This window comes from Dermacentor albipictus, chromosome 1 (assembly GCF_038994185.2).
Source record: "Dermacentor albipictus isolate Rhodes 1998 colony chromosome 1, USDA_Dalb.pri_finalv2, whole genome shotgun sequence".
NCBI lineage: Eukaryota > Metazoa > Arthropoda > Arachnida > Ixodida > Ixodidae > Dermacentor > Dermacentor albipictus.
In genome coordinates this window covers 60,204,935-60,222,081 of record NC_091821.1, presented here as the reverse complement: position 1 = coordinate 60,222,081, position 17,147 = coordinate 60,204,935, and the positions used below count along the sequence as shown (strand labels likewise).

Genomic DNA, 17,147 nt, shown 5'->3' with positions numbered 1-17,147 from the left:
TTTATCGTCCAAGGCACGAAGATACCCTTCTGCTCTAACCACGGTTTAACGGGCAGAGTTCCGGTGTGCAAGTGAAAGAAAAACGTTTTCACCGTGGACCGTACTGGCATCCGCTTCACCCTTTTCAGTACGTCTTTGCCTGCTCCTATTGACAACATGGTGCGATACAGTGGTTCTGGCATACATACATCAACAACATCTTTGTACAGTTTCTTTCGTGTGACATTGCTTAGATACTGTAATGAGAACCGTGCTGCGAGGAACTCGTAAGACCAGACGACTTCTCGCAGGAAGCCTCGTACTTTCGGCCCATCAACCCGATCAGACGACACAATAAACGCTGGCATAACGTCACACAATCGCATTTGAATCACAGTACGTAGGAAAGCATTGCTTTGCTCTCGTATAAAGAGAAATCTGGACACTACCTGTTTTAGAAACAAATGCGCCAAGCCCAGTCCGCCACTTTTCACTGACCGGAATAAATTTGTGCGGCTTGTACGTTCCCAAGTTGATCCCCATATATACACTGCTAGCACTCTGTGGAGTCTTTGAATGCTTGCTCTCGTCGCACACAGTACTTGCAGAACGTACCAAATCTTGGCTACAAGAAAAAGGTTACATACTGTTGACCTTGCAAATATAGATAAGTCTCTCCCTCCAAATTTGGTCGATTTTTCTTTTATTTGTTCCGCTTCATTTCTCCAATAATCACTAGTGTCTTTGTAGTGATTTAAAGGAACCCCGAGGTATTTCGTTGGCGAAACCGTCCACTGCATGCTTTCAAAGACGTCCGGGGTATCGTCCCAATCCCCATGCCAAAAGCCCAAAGATTTGCTCCAGTTGATAACGCTTCCGGTCACTTTACAAAAACTCCTCGCCACACTGATGGCATTCCTGACACTGTCTTGGTCAGAACAGAAAACTGCAATATCGTCAGCGTACGTAAGTAGCTTAACCTCGCTTGTGCTCAACCTAAAACCTTTTATTGCACTCGATGACATGATTTTCAAACAGAAAGGCTCCAGGTACAGCGCGAACAGTAACGGAGACAAAGGGCATCCTTGCCTAACAGAGGACTTTATCTGGAAACTGGCAGTTAATGATTTATTAATTTTAATCCTGCTAGAAATGTCTGCGTAGCACATTTCTATACCTTCTGATAGGACCTTCCCGACATTGATGTGTTCTAGAATGTTGAAAAGGACTTTATGCACAACTCTGTCGAATGCCTTCTCTAAATCCAGTTGTACCATGGCGACCCTCCCGCAGTACGCATCACAGCACTCCAGGACGGTTCTAGCCACGTGTATGTTTGTTACAATGGACCTTCCTTTTATGCCGCAAGTCTGATGCGGCCCCACAAGCCTGGTTATAACACTTTGCAGTCTCCTGCCCAAAACTTTAGCGAATATCTTGTAGTCCGTGTTCGTTAGGGTTATCGGTCGATAGGCTCGTACAGAGAGCAAGGCAGTTGGATCCTCTGTTTTTGGAAAAAGTACAACATGGCTCTGCCTGAAAGAAGGAGGCAACTTCTTTGTTCTGTATTCCTCCTTTATTACGTTATGCAGGACAACTGCTATCTCCGTTTTAAAAGCCTTGTAGAATTCTGAACCAAAACCATCGGGGCCTGGCGATTTCCCTGTACTCAATTCATCGATTGCCCCCTCAAGCTCTGTAACGCTGATTGGTGCTTCGAGATTCGTTTTAACTTCTGCTTCAAGTTTTGGCATGTGTATCAAGAAATCGCTTTGAAAACCTTCCGCAATCTGTGGTTCGTGGCCTACTAAATCACGATAATAATCAACAAATGCGCGACGTATCAGTTCCTCGTCTTGCACAACTTCATCTCTGTACATTATCGCTTTTATTTCGTTGCGCGACGCATAGCTTTTTTCATCTGATAGAGCGCGTTTGGTGGGGGTTTCACCCATATACATTTTTTCCGCACGTGCTCGTACAACTGCGCCCCTGTACTTTTCTGTATTAATAATTTCTAGTTTGTTTCTAATTTCTTTAATTTCTCTGGCAAAGTTACCCGGAGCTGTAGCTTCTGCATTCAAATAAATATCAAGCTGGCTTTGGAGCTCAGTTTCTTCTTTGTTTTGCTTCCTCCGCAATGCCCCGGCTCTTTCGATGGCTGAGATTTTTGCGTTTTCCTTAAAATGTTCCCATGCCTCCGCATAACACTCCGATTCATTTGCCAGTAGGTCTCCAATTTTTCCTTTTGTTTCCTTCATATATACTTCATCATTGAGGAGTTTAACGTTGCGTTTACACAGCTGCCAGTTAAATTTCGCCGGTTTCCTCGGACCTAGCGCACACACAACCAAACTATGGTCGCTAAAGAAAACGTTTTTAACGTCATACTTATTGCAGACCGGTGCCAAATCTGCCGAAACATAAATACGATCTGATCTAGCGTGGCTGTCCCCCTGGTAGTGGGTAAACCGAGGCAATGTGCCATTTGACAGGAAGCATCCTACATCTTCTAACAGGTGACCTTCAGTCAGCGCATTTAGTACCGACACACTCGCATCTCGTATCGGTGCATCTCTTGTCCTGTCTTCTACTCTGGTTACGCAATTAATGTCCCCCATCATTATAATTGCCCTGTCACAATTCAGATAATGTTCAACACTTTCGAAAAACAATCGGCGCTCACTTGATGCATTTGGAGCATGTAAACAAACTATTCGGACCTTCTGGGCTTGCAACGTTATGTCGCATACAATAAGTCGTCCAGTGTCACACGCGTACACACTATCTACAGATATGCCTGTGGTGTGCTTCAGAAACAGCGCACAACCACCGGCTGTACCTACTGCATGCGCAACGCATACATTGTAGTACGCCCTAAAAGGTTCAACCATGCGGTTTGTTCCTTCCTGACTTTCGATCTTCGTTTCCTGTATGGCAATTACGTCCAAGTCATTTTCCATAAAAAGTCGACTCAGCTGGTATTGCTTTCTCCGTGTCGACAGGCCCCGCACGTTAAGAGTGCCTACATAAAGAGGCGTTCGGAAAGTAACAGCCATTTTTGTTTTTATAAACACAAACCGCATAGTATCCCTTGCTTATCACAAGACGGCAAAACACTCACATTTTTATAGAAAATCCCAGTCGTTCCAGCCATTTTGATTAGAATTTAGATCTCGCCGTGACGACGTCAACACACTGTCTTTCCGGTCCCTTCCGCTGATAGTGTCCGGTTGGAAAAAAGAAGGCTCGACACCTTTTCACGTCGCCGGCGGGGCCGGCGGTTTCCGCTCGGGCCGTGGCTCGAGCGGTATTTTCGGTGCGGGTTTAAATGTAGTCCTTCGATGGGGTGTCGTTTTCACAGGCGGCTCATCCGTTGCGTTCTGGTCGGTCTTGTGCCCTTCCTTGCCATCCTCATGGAGTCGTTTTGGTGCAGGGCTGCTGGTACTTGCCATAATGACGTCCGTTGTCTCAGGGCTCTGCTCGACACTCGCGTCAGGTGCAATGTGTTGGCTCGTTAGAGCGCCCATCGCCAGTGTCTCTACAGCCTCTGTTGAAGCGATGGCTGTGTCTTCCGCAATAATGACTGCAGCCTTTTGCTTCACATGTGACACGTTTGCTGCACCAATAGTTCGCGAGCTGTCTGCCTCGGGGGTAGTTTCGGCCGCGTCTGCCTCGTCCATTAGATGTTCCGTCGACAGTTCATCGCTTGCTTTGACTCCGGCCACGTTTGCGTAGGTTCGCACGCAGACGCTTTCATCGTGGCCATATCGCCGACATTTGGCACAACGCGGTACCCGACAGTCGCGCCTGATATTGCCTGTGGCATGGCACCTCAAGCATAGCGGTGGGCGTCCCGGCGCAACGAGTAGAGCCATGATTCCTGCAACCCGCAACTGATGGGGTAACTCTTCTAGAGTTACACCAGGCTTGAGCTTTAGACCAACCGTGCGCGTAGACGAGCCTTTGTAAGCTATTCCGTGCACTCGCCAGCGCTCCTTGTAGATATCACTTGTTTTCCCGTACGGTGCTAGAGCAGAGCGCACTTCTTCGTCCGGAACATTATGTAGCACCCAGTAAAGCTTGATGCGCACTTCTTGATTTTCGGGGTCAACCACAAGGCACCGTTTCTCCTTGACCAGAACTTCCCCAATTCCTACCATCTTCTTCGTAGCTTCTGCACTTTTAAAAGTGACGGCCCAAACATGGTTCATCTGGAACGCCCCCAAAGCTATCACTTCAGGAAGCACTCCGAGATGAACCAACGTGTCCCGAAAGTCTTCTACACGGTAAGGCCTGGCTTTCAAAGCCCCGTGAAGAAAAACAGTATTCGCTACAGACGCACCTGTTGGCAGCGACGGCAAAATAACTTGATAGTCCAGGGCTTCATCAGCAAAAAACCTGTTTCCGCGGCCCGACTGGGCCGCTGATACCGCTCCGGCGGAGCACATTCCACACACGTCCGTTTGCTATCACGGCCGGAAGTAGAATCCCGCGTGTATACTTTCGTCATACCTTGACGGGCTGCAGAAGAAGAAGAGAACGACTACGATATCGAGTCATTGGTGACGCTCCGGCTGAGAGCGAAAAAAAAAATAGAGGGCTCGTCCGGGATTTGAACCCGGGACCTCTCGCTCCCAAAGCGAGAATCATACTCCTAGACCAACGAGCCGACAACGGTTCCCGTTCGCGGCGCGTGTACACCTTCGTCATATCTTGACGGGCTGCAGAAAAAGAAGAGGACAACGACTACTAATATCCAGGCATGGGCAACAACACTCGGGCTGAGAGCAAAAAAAAAAAAAATAGCGGGCTCGTCCGGGATTTGAACCCGGGACCTCTCGCACCCAAAGCGAGAATCATACACCTAGACCAACGAGCCGACGGCACCTCACGTTCACGGCGCGTGTACACCTTCGTCATACCTTGACGGGCTGCAGAAGAAGAAGAGAACGACTACGATACCGAGTCATTGGTGACGCTCCGGCTGAGAGCGAAAAAAAAAGAGGGCTCGTCCGGGATCTCTTGCACCCTAAGCGAGAATCATACCCCTAGACCAACGAGCCGACAGCTGCTCACGTTCACGGCGCGTGTATACTTTCGTTTTTTTTTATTACCCTTCTCAGGAATGAAACAAAGCGATACAATCACAAATGCACACTAGATAAGGTAATTAAAAACGCTTGCCCGCTTTGGGTAAGCGTGGGTATTTAAAAGCGCTTCAGGTTTACAAGAGCATCTAATACAGGTATCCATGCTGGTGGATCAATCTGTGCTTTATACAGCTCACGAATAAACGCAATACTTTCTTTGAAGTACTCTCTGGCTGGCTGTGCGTTCATATCTGCATGATACACTGCCATTCTCGTTTTCCAGATGCTGTGAAGACATGAAGCCATAAACATGTCATGCGGCACTCCGTCATTATCGGTTGGGAGGAAGCGGATGCCATATGGGGTAATCGGTAACTCTTTTTTTAAAGTTCGTTGCAGTATGTCCCATAAGAAGGTGGCATCTATGCAATCAAGAAAAATATGGTCGATAGTTTCTGGTTGCTTGCACAATAAGCAGTTTATCGTCCAAGGCACGAAGATACCCTTCTGCTCTAACCACGGTTTAACGGGCAGAGTTCCGGTGTGCAAGTGAAAGAAAAACGTTTTCACCGTGGACCGTACTGGCATCCGCTTCACCCTTTTCAGTACGTCTTTGCCTGCTCCTATTGACAACATGGTGCGATACAGTGGTTCTGGCATACATACATCAACAACATCTTTGTACAGTTTCTTTCGTGTGACATTGCTTAGATACTGTAATGAGAACCGTGCTGCGAGGAACTCGTAAGACCAGACGACTTCTCGCAGGAAGCCTCGTACTTTCGGCCCATCAACCCGATCAGACGACACAATAAACGCTGGCATAACGTCACACAATCGCATTTGAATCACAGTACGTAGGAAAGCATTGCTTTGCTCTCGTATAAAGAGAAATCTGGACACTACCTGTTTTAGAAACAAATGCGCCAAGCCCAGTCCGCCACTTTTCACTGACCGGAATAAATTTGTGCGGCTTGTACGTTCCCAAGTTGATCCCCATATATACACTGCTAGCACTCTGTGGAGTCTTTGAATGCTTGCTCTCGTCGCACACAGTACTTGCAGAACGTACCAAATCTTGGCTACAAGAAAAAGGTTACATACTGTTGACCTTGCAAATATAGATAAGTCTCTCCCTCCAAATTTGGTCGATTTTTCTTTTATTTGTTCCGCTTCATTTCTCCAATAATCACTAGTGTCTTTGTAGTGATTTAAAGGAACCCCGAGGTATTTCGTTGGCGAAACCGTCCACTGCATGCTTTCAAAGACGTCCGGGGTATCGTCCCAATCCCCATGCCAAAAGCCCAAAGATTTGCTCCAGTTGATAACGCTTCCGGTCACTTTACAAAAACTCCTCGCCACACTGATGGCATTCCTGACACTGTCTTGGTCAGAACAGAAAACTGCAATATCGTCAGCGTACGTAAGTAGCTTAACCTCGCTTGTGCTCAACCTAAAACCTTTTATTGCACTCGATGACATGATTTTCAAACAGAAAGGCTCCAGGTACAGCGCGAACAGTAACGGAGACAAAGGGCATCCTTGCCTAACAGAGGACTTTATCTGGAAACTGGCAGTTAATGATTTATTAATTTTAATCCTGCTAGAAATGTCTGCGTAGCACATTTCTATACCTTCTGATAGGACCTTCCCGACATTGATGTGTTCTAGAATGTTGAAAAGGACTTTATGCACAACTCTGTCGAATGCCTTCTCTAAATCCAGTTGTACCATGGCGACCCTCCCGCAGTACGCATCACAGCACTCCAGGACGGTTCTAGCCACGTGTATGTTTGTTACAATGGACCTTCCTTTTATGCCGCAAGTCTGATGCGGCCCCACAAGCCTGGTTATAACACTTTGCAGTCTCCTGCCCAAAACTTTAGCGAATATCTTGTAGTCCGTGTTCGTTAGGGTTATCGGTCGATAGGCTCGTACAGAGAGCAAGGCAGTTGGATCCTCTGTTTTTGGAAAAAGTACAACATGGCTCTGCCTGAAAGAAGGAGGCAACTTCTTTGTTCTGTATTCCTCCTTTATTACGTTATGCAGGACAACTGCTATCTCCGTTTTAAAAGCCTTGTAGAATTCTGAACCAAAACCATCGGGGCCTGGCGATTTCCCTGTACTCAATTCATCGATTGCCCCCTCAAGCTCTGTAACGCTGATTGGTGCTTCGAGATTCGTTTTAACTTCTGCTTCAAGTTTTGGCATGTGTATCAAGAAATCGCTTTGAAAACCTTCCGCAATCTGTGGTTCGTGGCCTACTAAATCACGATAATAATCAACAAATGCGCGACGTATCAGTTCCTCGTCTTGCACAACTTCATCTCTGTACATTATCGCTTTTATTTCGTTGCGCGACGCATAGCTTTTTTCATCTGATAGAGCGCGTTTGGTGGGGGTTTCACCCATATACATTTTTTCCGCACGTGCTCGTACAACTGCGCCCCTGTACTTTTCTGTATTAATAATTTCTAGTTTGTTTCTAATTTCTTTAATTTCTCTGGCAAAGTTACCCGGAGCTGTAGCTTCTGCATTCAAATAAATATCAAGCTGGCTTTGGAGCTCAGTTTCTTCTTTGTTTTGCTTCCTCCGCAATGCCCCGGCTCTTTCGATGGCTGAGATTTTTGCGTTTTCCTTAAAATGTTCCCATGCCTCCGCATAACACTCCGATTCATTTGCCAGTAGGTCTCCAATTTTTCCTTTTGTTTCCTTCATATATACTTCATCATTGAGGAGTTTAACGTTGCGTTTACACAGCTGCCAGTTAAATTTCGCCGGTTTCCTCGGACCTAGCGCACACACAACCAAACTATGGTCGCTAAAGAAAACGTTTTTAACGTCATACTTATTGCAGACCGGTGCCAAATCTGCCGAAACATAAATACGATCTGATCTAGCGTGGCTGTCCCCCTGGTAGTGGGTAAACCGAGGCAATGTGCCATTTGACAGGAAGCATCCTACATCTTCTAACAGGTGACCTTCAGTCAGCGCATTTAGTACCGACACACTCGCATCTCGTATCGGTGCATCTCTTGTCCTGTCTTCTACTCTGGTTACGCAATTAATGTCCCCCATCATTATAATTGCCCTGTCACAATTCAGATAATGTTCAACACTTTCGAAAAACAATCGGCGCTCACTTGATGCATTTGGAGCATGTAAACAAACTATTCGGACCTTCTGGGCTTGCAACGTTATGTCGCATACAATAAGTCGTCCAGTGTCACACGCGTACACACTATCTACAGATATGCCTGTGGTGTGCTTCAGAAACAGCGCACAACCACCGGCTGTACCTACTGCATGCGCAACGCATACATTGTAGTACGCCCTAAAAGGTTCAACCATGCGGTTTGTTCCTTCCTGACTTTCGATCTTCGTTTCCTGTATGGCAATTACGTCCAAGTCATTTTCCATAAAAAGTCGACTCAGCTGGTATTGCTTTCTCCGTGTCGACAGGCCCCGCACGTTAAGAGTGCCTACATAAAGAGGCGTTCGGAAAGTAACAGCCATTTTTGTTTTTATAAACACAAACCGCATAGTATCCCTTGCTTATCACAAGACGGCAAAACACTCACATTTTTATAGAAAATCCCAGTCGTTCCAGCCATTTTGATTAGAATTTAGATCTCGCCGTGACGACGTCAACACACTGTCTTTCCGGTCCCTTCCGCTGATAGTGTCCGGTTGGAAAAAAGAAGGCTCGACACCTTTTCACGTCGCCGGCGGGGCCGGCGGTTTCCGCTCGGGCCGTGGCTCGAGCGGTATTTTCGGTGCGGGTTTAAATGTAGTCCTTCGATGGGGTGTCGTTTTCACAGGCGGCTCATCCGTTGCGTTCTGGTCGGTCTTGTGCCCTTCCTTGCCATCCTCATGGAGTCGTTTTGGTGCAGGGCTGCTGGTACTTGCCATAATGACGTCCGTTGTCTCAGGGCTCTGCTCGACACTCGCGTCAGGTGCAATGTGTTGGCTCGTTAGAGCGCCCATCGCCAATGTCTCTACAGCCTCTGTTGAAGCGATGGCTGTGTCTTCCGCAATAATGACTGCAGCCTTTTGCTTCACATGTGACACGTTTGCTGCACCAATAGTTCGCGAGCTGTCTGCCTCGGGGGTAGTTTCGGCCGCGTCTGCCTCGTCCATTAGATGTTCCGTCGACAGTTCATCGCTTGCTTTGACTCCGGCCACGTTTGCGTAGGTTCGCACGCAGACGCTTTCATCGTGGCCATATCGCCGACATTTGGCACAACGCGGTACCCGACAGTCGCGCCTGATATTGCCTGTGGCATGGCACCTCAAGCATAGCGGTGGGCGTCCCGGCGCAACGAGTAGAGCCATGATTCCTGCAACCCGCAACTGATGGGGTAACTCTTCTAGAGTTACACCAGGCTTGAGCTTTAGACCAACCGTGCGCGTAGACGAGCCTTTGTAAGCTATTCCGTGCACTCGCCAGCGCTCCTTGTAGATATCACTTGTTTTCCCGTACGGTGCTAGAGCAGAGCGCACTTCTTCGTCCGGAACATTATGTAGCACCCAGTAAAGCTTGATGCGCACTTCTTGATTTTCGGGGTCAACCACAAGGCACCGTTTCTCCTTGACCAGAACTTCCCCAATTCCTACCATCTTCTTCGTAGCTTCTGCACTTTTAAAAGTGACGGCCCAAACATGGTTCATCTGGAACGCCCCCAAAGCTATCACTTCAGGAAGCACTCCGAGATGAACCAACGTGTCCCGAAAGTCTTCTACACGGTAAGGCCTGGCTTTCAAAGCCCCGTGAAGAAAAACAGTATTCGCTACAGACGCACCTGTTGGCAGCGACGGCAAAATAACTTGATAGTCCAGGGCTTCATCAGCAAAAAACCTGTTTCCGCGGCCCGACTGGGCCGCTGATACCGCTCCGGCGGAGCACATTCCACACACGTCCGTTTGCTATCACGGCCGGAAGTAGAATCCCGCGTGTATACTTTCGTCATACCTTGACGGGCTGCAGAAGAAGAAGAGAACGACTACGATATCGAGTCATTGGTGACGCTCCGGCTGAGAGCGAAAAAAAAAATAGAGGGCTCGTCCGGGATTTGAACCCGGGACCTCTCGCACCCTAAGCGAGAATCATACCCCTAGACCAACGAGCCAACGGCACCTCACGTTCACGGCGCGTGTACACTTTCGTCATACCTTGACGGGCTGCAGAAGAAGAAGAGAACGACTGCGATATCGAGTCATTGGTGACGCTCCGGCTGAGAGCGAAAAAAAAAAAGAGGGCTCGTCCGGGATCTCTTGCACCCTAAGCGAGAATCATACCCCTAGACCAACGAGCCGACAGCTGCTCACGTTCACGGCGCGTGTACACTTTCGTCATACCTTGACGGGCTGCAGAAGAAGAAGAGAACGACTACGATATCGAGTCATTGGTGACGCTCCGGCCGAGAGCGAAAAAAAAAATAGAGGGCTCGTCCGGGATTTGAACCCGGGACCTCTCGCACCCTAAGCGAGAATCATACCCCTGGACCAACGAGCCGACGGCACCTCACGTTCACGGTGCGTGTACATTTTCGTCATACCTTGACGGGCTGCAGAAGAAGAAGGGAACGACTACGATATCGAGTCATTGGTGACGCTCCGGCTGAGAGCGAAAAAAAAATAGAGGGCTCGTCCGGGATTTGAACCCGGGACCTCTCGCACCCTAAGCGAGAATCATACCCCTAGACCAACGAGCCGACGGCACCTCACGTTCACGGTGCGTGTACACTTTCGTCATACCTTGACGGGCTGCAGAAGAAGAAGAGAACGACTACGATATCGAGTCATTGGTGACGCTCCGGCTGAGAGCGAAAAAAAAATAGAGGGCTCGTACGGGATTTGAACCCGGGACCTCTCGCACCCTAAGCGAGAATCATACCCCTAGACCAACGAGCCTTTCTTTATTTCCAATGTGACAACACAAAACAGAGAAACCAACACAAAAATGTTAAAAGCACCAACCAGTAGCTTGTTGACGCGACATTGCTAAAAACGTTTTAATGACACTAGGTCATTAAGTACAGGATACCATGTTGGCTGTTCGTCCTGGGACTGGTACACATCTCGGATATAGGCAATGCTTTCAATGAAGTTTTCTCTTACCGATCTTACAATAGGATCTGCATGTCTGACGGCCATTCTTGTTTTCCACATGCTATGCATGCTTAATACCTTGAACATGTCATAGGGCACACCCCCGTCATTGTTAACCGCAAGGAAGTTAATTCCATATGGTGTGAGGGGCAAATCTTTTTTCAGCGTTCTCTGGAGGACGTCCCAATGAAAAATTGAATCTAAACAGTCTAGGAATATATGTGTTACAGTTTCTGGCTTGTGGCATAAAATGCAATCAACTGACTAGGGAAGAAAAAAGCCCTTTTCCTGCAGCGAGGGTTTGACTGGGAGCGTGCCACTATGGAGTTGAAAAAAGAAAGTTTTCACAGACGACCGAACCGGCATTTTTTTAACTCTCTTTAAAACATCCTTACCCGGACCGACAGAAAAATGGCTCGATATAAAGGTACTGGAAGCATAACGTCACGGAGATCTTTGTACAATTGTTTCTTTGATACTATAATGAGATAATCAAAAGAGAAACGTACTCGAAGAATCTTGTAGGCACTTACAACTTCACGTAGATACCCGCACAAGCCGCTTCCAGTAACGCCACACGATGACACAATAAACTCGGGGAGAGCATTCTGCAGTCTCACTTGAAGCACTGCTCGCAAAAATGGGTCATGCTGGTCCCGCAAGAAAATAAACCTTGAGACAATCTGCCTCAGAAAAAGATGAGCTAAGCCAAGCTCTCCTGCTATCAGTGAGTGAAATAAGTTGAGACGACTTGTGCGTTCCCATGATGAATTCCATACAAACGACGCAAGAATTCTATGCAATTTCTGCGCACTAGTTCGTGACATAGCGAGCACCTGCAACACATACCAAATTCGCGCAACAAGGAACGTATTGCAAATAGTTGACCTGGTAAATATGGATAAATTTTTTCCGCCCCATTTCGTAGTTTTCTGGCGCATTCTCTCAGCTTCTTCTCTCCAGTACTCTGTAGGCTCATCATACCAGTTTAAAGGTGCTCCTAGATATTTTGTAGGAGAGACTGTCCACTGTAAATTTTCAAAGACATTGGGCTTCTCATCCCAGCTGCCATGCCAAAAACCGGCGCACTTCTCCCAGTTAACAGCGCTTCCAGACATTTTCCAATACGTTCGAGCTTGTATAACAGTTTCACGGAGACTTTCTTTATCCACACAAAAGACCGCTACATCATCCGCATACGAGACAATTTTGACTTCACTGCCCATTAAACGGAAACCGCGTATTTTCTCATTGTGTATAACTTTTAAGCAAAAAGGCTTCAAGTAAATTGCGAAGAGAAGTGACGAAGCTGGGCATGCTTGTTTTATGCTTCTACATAAGTTAATATTACCAGAGAGTTGTTTATTCAATAATAAGTTAGTGCTACACCCTTCGTAAGACAGTTTTAAGCCTTCTAATATAATGTTTCCAACATTCACGTGCTCTAGAATAGAAAAGAGCACACTGTGCACAACACGGTCGAAGGCCTTCTCCATGTCTAGTTGCATCATAGCAACTCTTCCGTCCGAGGCATCGCAACACTCCAGAATACTTCTTGCCACATGTATGTTATTAAGTATCGAGCGGCCTCTTATGCCACAAGTTAGGTGTGGGCCTACTATTGATGTCATCACTGATTGCAACCTTCTTGCTAACACATTCATGAGTATCTTATAATCTACATTGGATAAAGTTATGGGGCGATACGACCGTACTGAGAGCAGCTTTATAGGGTCATCGCATTTCGGGATCAGCAATGTATGGGTTTTTCGGAAAGAGGGCGGCATGTATTTTACTTTATAAGCCTCGGCTAGAATACGGCGTAAAATGACTGCTAGTTCATGCTTAAATGCCTTGTAGAAAGCTCTGTCGTCGGTTCGGACATGACAATAGCCAGTGCGCTAAAACCTACGCAAGCGTAGCAAGCCAAAGGAGCTGGGAGGACCCCACCGAGGACATCGTGGACGAGGCGGACGCGGCGGAGGCTGCGGGAATCAAGGACAGACAACCTACATCGGCAGCTGTTGAAACGTCCGAGAAGGAACTTGCGAAAAGTGTTGGAAGCGACCACAGTGACGTGGCACCTGAACGACAGGTTACCGCTACGCCAACGTGCTCCGTCAAAGACGTCTCTGACACCACTCAAGCCTAGCCGAGCAGCGACCAAGAAGACATGGACGTCACGAGCAGCTCGTCTGCGAAACGCCCACACACGCAAGTTTCCGAAGGTGACGAAGGGGGCAGCGGGAAGGCACAGGAGCCGCCCAGGAAAGAAAGTTCGTACCGCCGTCCTTCTTTCAAGCCAAAGCCTCACATTCCGCCGGATTCCATTCCGACGGTACCGAAGGCGCCCCCGTAATAACGAGGGCGTCGCCCAGCAATGCCTGTATGCGAGGTGAGGGACGGGCTGCAGAGTACAATTGTAAAGTTCGATCGCTTTTGCCTAGGAAAGAATTGCGCGCGTTCTGAGAAATGGCAGGATGTATGGGTTCACTTGAACTAGTATGCTTGTTTTTCTTCTCCTTCTAAAAAAAAAAGGAAATGGCTTCAAGACCAACGAGCCGATGGCACCTCACGTTCACGGCGCGTGTACACCTTCGTCATACGTTGACGGGCTGCAGAAGAAGAAGAGGACAACGACTACGAATATCGAGGCATTGGTGACGCTCGGGCTGAGAGCGAAAAAAAAATAGAGGGCTCGTCCGGGATTTGAACCCGGGACCTCTCGCACCCTAAGCGAGAATCATACCCCTAGACCAACGAGCCGACGGCACCTCAGGTTCACGGCGCGTGTACACCTTCGTCATACGTTGACGGGCTGCAGAAGAAGAAGAGGACAACGACTACGAATATCGAGGCATTGGTGACGCTCGGGCTGAGAGCGAAAAAAAAATAGAGGGCTCGTCCGGGACCTCTCGCACCCTAAGCGAGAATCATACCCCTAGACCAACGAGCCGACGGCACCTCACGTTCACGGCGCGTGTACACCTTCGTCATACGTTGACGGTCTGCAGAAGAAGAAGAGGACAACGACTACGAATATCGAGGCACTGGTGACGCTCGGGCTGAGAGCGAAAAAAAAATAGAGGGCTCGTCCGGGATTTGAACCCGGGACCTCTCGCACCCTAAGCGAGAATCATACCCCTAGACCAACGAGCCGACGACATCTCTTTTTTTTTTCTTTATTGCCGGTCGTTGGCCCGGATAAAAATTACACATTCACAAATAATCAAAAGGCACACTCACAATATGTTGAAAACAACCGCAGAACTTGTGCGGCTGCGCTTGTGCTAAAATTCCCTTATCGCCAATAATAATTCCACTCGTGGCAACCACTCTGGGATGCACTCCAGCAACTTTTGTTCCTCTACAAAGTTCCGTATGCTTTCTTTGAAATACTGGCGAGCCGCTCTTGCATCGAGATCGGCATGCCTTACCGCAATGCTACATTTCCAAATGCTATGCAGGGCCAAAAGCATGATCACATCGAATGGGGTACCATCATCACTTTCTATTGGCAAGTAGCGAATCCCATACGCATCTAGGGGGAAATCCTTTTTGATTGTGCGCTGGAGCACATCCCAGAGGAAAACGGCATCCCAACAATGCAGAAAAACATGTTCAATTGTCTCCTCCTGCCTGCAAATTGTACAATGAGTGCCCCAAGGAACAAAGAAACCTCTTTCAGCCAGCCATGGTTTGACAGTCAGCGTTCCGGAGTGCAATTCGAAAAAGAACGTCTTAGCGCCTGACGGTACTAGCATCGCCTTAACGCGCTTCAGAACATTGTGCCCATGGCTAGCTCTGTAGAGAGACCGATATAAAGGCACGGGAAGAACAACATCACACAGGTCCCTGTACAGTTTTTTCCGGTTAACGTCACTCAAATATTGAAGAGAAAAACGCGCTGACAAAAACCTGCATGAAACCACAACTTCACGTAGAAAACCATAAACACCCCCTGGCAAACTGCCCGTTGAGACAACCATTTCGGGCAAGTGCCTGCCCAGGCGAAGTTGGCAGACAGTGTATAAAAACGGGTTTTTTGCGTCCCTGAAGAAAAAAAAACGATTGACAACCTGTCTCAAAAACAAATGTGACAATCCAAGTCCTCCATTTCGAACTCGAAGAAACAAATTGGTACGACTTGATCTCTCCCAAGACGATGCCCACACAAACACTGCGAACACCCGGTGAATTTTTTGGATGTTTACCCTTGAGCAATGCAAGACTTGGAGGATGTACCAAAGTTTGCTCACTAAAAATATGTTGCAAATTGTGGCTCTGGAAAACATAGACCAATTCCAGCCATTCCATTTGTTTACTGTGTCCCGGAGCTTATCCACTTCACTCCTCCAGTACGACTCACTGTCTTTGTAGCACTGAAGGGGAACACCCAAGTATTTCACCGGAGTCGTAACGAAACTCATGTTGGCAAAAGTGTCTGGGGTCGCCCGCCAATCCCCGTGCCAGAATCCCAGGCACTTACCCCAGTTTACCGCGCTGCCGCTCACAGCACAAAAACTTTTAACACATTTGACAGCCTGTGTTATACTGTCCAAATCAGTGCAGAACACAGCAATATCGTCTGCATAAGCCAACAGGCGGACTTCAACCTCGTGCAGTTTAAACCCGCGGACACAGTAATTCTCCATGACACTCAAACAAAACGACTCTATATACAAGCAAAACAACAGCGGCGAGAGAGGGCAGCCCTGACGCACAGACCGCTTAACTTGGATTCGCGCTCCCAACATCTTGTTGACAATGAGCCGCGTCGAGCAGTCCCGGTACGCCATGGCAACCCCCTCTCTAATTATTCTACCCAAATTCACATAATCTAGAATGCACAAAAGTATGTCATGAGGCACCCGGTCAAACGCTTTCTCGAGATCAATTTGGAGCATTGCCACATGTGCACCCATGGCATCGCAACATTCGAGGATACTGCGTGCTACGTGTATGTTTGAGAAGATAGTTCGACCTTTAATGCCACACGTTTGATGCGGCCCCACAAGCTTCGCAATGACAGTCTGCAACCTCTTTGCTAAGATTTTCATCATTATCTTATAGTCTCCGTTAGTGAGACAAATTGGGCGGTAAGAAGTTACCCTTCGCAATGCAACGGGATCTTCTGACTTGGGTATAAGAATAGTGTGGGAAGATGAGAAGGACGGGGGTAGTACTTTGAGCTGGAATGCTTCGTTATAAACATCCGCTAAGGCTGGTGAGATCGCACCTTTGAAATATTTATAAAAGGCTGAGGTTAGACCATCAGGGCCAGGGGACTTTCCTGGATGCATACTTTCAATAGCACTTTTCACTTCCTCTTCCGAAATTGGTTCCTCCAATGTTTCTTTCGTACTTTCATCTAGCCTTGGCATCAACGACAAAAAGTCCTTTTTAAAACGATCAACGTCGACTGCGCAGTAACTGAATAAACCACTATAGTGCTCGAAAAAAGCACGCTCGATATCTTCTGCTGCGTCGCTAACTTTTCCGCAATATTCGATTTCCGCTATCTGATTGCGGCGCGCATGCCACTTTTCTGAGCCTAACGCTCTTTTCGACGGTACTTCTCCCATTATCAGCCTTTCAGCCCTTGCCCGCACCACAGCACCGCGGTATCTCTCGATATCGAACTGTTCTATTTTATGTTTCAGTGCGCGAATATCGTCCATGAACATGCCGGGCATCCTACATTCCTCACTGATCAATTTTTCTAAATTCCTGCGCATCTGTTTTTCTTCTGCTCCCTTTTCTCTGCATATAGCGCTCGCACGCTCTAAAGCCTTGATTTTAACCACCTGCTTGAAGTTCTCCCATTTTTCACCAGATGTCGTGTTATCATCAGCATTCATTTCTTCAACTTGCTTCGTTACATCCGCTGTAAACATTTCGTCGCTTAGTAATTTCGAATTAAATTTCCATAGTTGCCACTCAAAGCCCTTTTTCTTTTCTTTC

The 17,147-nt window shown here is 47.6% G+C and overlaps 8 non-coding genes across 8 annotated transcripts; all 8 read right to left on the bottom strand.

Moving 5' to 3' along the window:
* Positions 1 to 4,579: 4,579 nt before the first annotated feature.
* TRNAP-UGG (transfer RNA proline (anticodon UGG)) lies at positions 4,580 to 4,651 on the bottom strand. The gene has a single exon. It is a non-coding gene; the product is annotated as a tRNA-Pro (tRNA).
* Positions 4,652 to 4,789: 138 nt separating this feature from the next.
* On the bottom strand, positions 4,790 to 4,861 carry TRNAP-UGG (transfer RNA proline (anticodon UGG)). The gene has a single exon. It is a non-coding gene; the product is annotated as a tRNA-Pro (tRNA).
* Positions 4,862 to 10,129: 5,268 nt separating this feature from the next.
* On the bottom strand, positions 10,130 to 10,201 carry TRNAP-AGG (transfer RNA proline (anticodon AGG)). The gene has a single exon. It is a non-coding gene; the product is annotated as a tRNA-Pro (tRNA).
* A 314-nt stretch (positions 10,202 to 10,515) lies between these two features.
* On the bottom strand, positions 10,516 to 10,587 carry TRNAP-AGG (transfer RNA proline (anticodon AGG)). The gene has a single exon. It is a non-coding gene; the product is annotated as a tRNA-Pro (tRNA).
* Positions 10,588 to 10,714: 127 nt separating this feature from the next.
* Positions 10,715 to 10,786, bottom strand: TRNAP-AGG (transfer RNA proline (anticodon AGG)). The gene has a single exon. It is a non-coding gene; the product is annotated as a tRNA-Pro (tRNA).
* Positions 10,787 to 10,913: 127 nt separating this feature from the next.
* On the bottom strand, positions 10,914 to 10,985 carry TRNAP-AGG (transfer RNA proline (anticodon AGG)). The gene has a single exon. It is a non-coding gene; the product is annotated as a tRNA-Pro (tRNA).
* Positions 10,986 to 13,877: 2,892 nt separating this feature from the next.
* TRNAP-AGG (transfer RNA proline (anticodon AGG)) lies at positions 13,878 to 13,949 on the bottom strand. The gene has a single exon. It is a non-coding gene; the product is annotated as a tRNA-Pro (tRNA).
* Positions 13,950 to 14,270: 321 nt separating this feature from the next.
* Positions 14,271 to 14,342, bottom strand: TRNAP-AGG (transfer RNA proline (anticodon AGG)). Its single transcript has one exon. It is a non-coding gene; the product is annotated as a tRNA-Pro (tRNA).
* Positions 14,343 to 17,147: the final 2,805 nt, after the last annotated feature.